A 1,805-nucleotide genomic window follows, 5' to 3' on the forward strand; every position below is an offset into this window, starting at 1 on the left:
GCGCCTCGGTTGCCGTCGACGCGCTTCAGCGCTATGGCCTCGGCCAAGTTGATGGCCTCTCCCTGTTGTCCTCGGAAGGTCTCTGGGTCCTCCAGAATCTTGGCGGTCTCCTCGTCGATCATTCCACTCTCTGCCGCGTCCCTCGGCTTCACGATCCTCTTCCTCATCTTCTGGAGCACGACGGGCTTCGCCTGCTCCAGCAGGTCCGGGCTCTGCGACATTGACCGCGCGCGTCCGATGGCCACCTGGTACTTGGGCTCCGTCGTCACCCTGCTGCGCGTCCTCTCGCCTTCCGAGAGCATCTCGTCGTCGCTGGGTGGCAGCGGCGTGGTCGGCGTCCTGGAGCGGGTAGGCGTCCCGGGTGCCGAGAGTGTGGCGGCCGCAGTCAGCCTGTCGAGCTCCTTCCTTTCAATGACCCCCCTCTGCACGGCCGCATCCGGGTCCAGCTCCTCGCCCGTGGCGCGGTCGAGGACTTTGACCACGGTAGACACAGTCTCGGTGCGGGTGGCCAGCACCTCGCCGTCGCCTGCCTCAGCCGAGTCCAGAGCTCGCTCCAGCTCGCGCACGGTGTTTTCATCCACGAGGCCCTCGGCTATGGCCTGCTCCAGCGGCACCTGCTCGCCGGTACGCGGGTCCACGATCAGCTTCTTCATGAGGGCGAGCGGCGTCCCCAGTACCGCGACAACGCCGAACTTGGCGGCCTCGCTGAGGGGGATGCGCCTGCCTGCGCGGTCCTTGTAGTCTCCCGTCACCTTGTCGATGATGCCCTTGCGCATGGCCTCGTTGATGTTCATCTCCTTCCCCGTGTAAGGATCTTTTACTTTCACCATCCTGGGCTCCAGCCGCTTGTCCTTGACCGCCTCGAGCAGCCCCACGGCCTCCCCTTGTCCCTCCCCCGTGCCTGTGCAGATGACGAGGGCCGAGGTCGGGTCGAAGATGACACCCGGCTGTACTTGAAGGGGTTCCAGCCCCGACAAAGGTAGCACGGCCTCACTGCTCTTTATCTCGACGAAAGTTGGCGGACCTCCGTCCTCGGAGGCCAAGGAGACCTCAACCTCGACCACATCAGGCCGTCCGATGACTTTAGTGACCTTAATAACTCTAGTGTTGGGCGAGTTGGTGTCCGTTCTCTTCTCCAGAATGACAAGTTGATTGGCGATTGCCTCCTTCATCGTCATCTTTTTGTTGCCCTCGGGCAGAGGATAGTGTCCTGTCGCGTCCAGCAGGCCCTTGTCGAGCGCGCGGAGCAAAGGCTGAGTCCGCTGGCCCTTCGGGTCCTTGGGGTCAAGCACGGTGGCTGAGATCGGGTTGATGATCTGGAGCTTGACGCACTCCTCGAGGGAAACCAAGCGGTCTGTGCCAGGCACAATGAAAAGCCCCGTGACTGGGTCGAACATCCTCTGCTCGATGGCCTCAGACAGGAACCAGCCGTCCGGGGGCACCTCGTAGGTATGTCCCTCGACCTCCGCCACGGCCTCGCCCTGTTGTAAGGACTGGGTTGACGCGACAGACACGTAGTGATCCACGTGCTTGGTAACGGTTTTTGATGTGGTCGTCACGTCGATATTGAGCAGGCTGTCTAAGAGCGCAGCGCCCTGTGGAGTGATCAGCTCGCGGCTCACGGCCTCGTCGGTAAACAGGGCCTTCTTCGTCTTGGGCTCCAGCACCTGGCCTGTCTTGGGGTCCAACCTTCCTCCCACCACAGCCTGTATCACAGTGAGCTCGTCGTCCGGCACGTCCTCACTCGACATCCCGATGGCCTTGTTGAGCTCGGCCATGACTGCCGGCCTCGCGCGGCCCTGCTC

General features: G+C 62.9%; 1 protein-coding gene across 30 annotated transcripts in view; it reads right to left on the reverse strand.

The window, feature by feature from the left end:
* Window positions 1–1,805, reverse strand: part of LOC113206569 (dystonin) — a 192,514-nt gene that overhangs the window by 40,790 nt on the left and 149,919 nt on the right. The window lies entirely within an intron of this gene.

This window comes from Frankliniella occidentalis, unplaced genomic scaffold (assembly GCF_000697945.3).
Source record: "Frankliniella occidentalis isolate FOCC.00 unplaced genomic scaffold, Focc_3.1 Scaffold19, whole genome shotgun sequence".
Taxonomy (NCBI): Eukaryota; Metazoa; Arthropoda; class Insecta; order Thysanoptera; family Thripidae; genus Frankliniella; species Frankliniella occidentalis.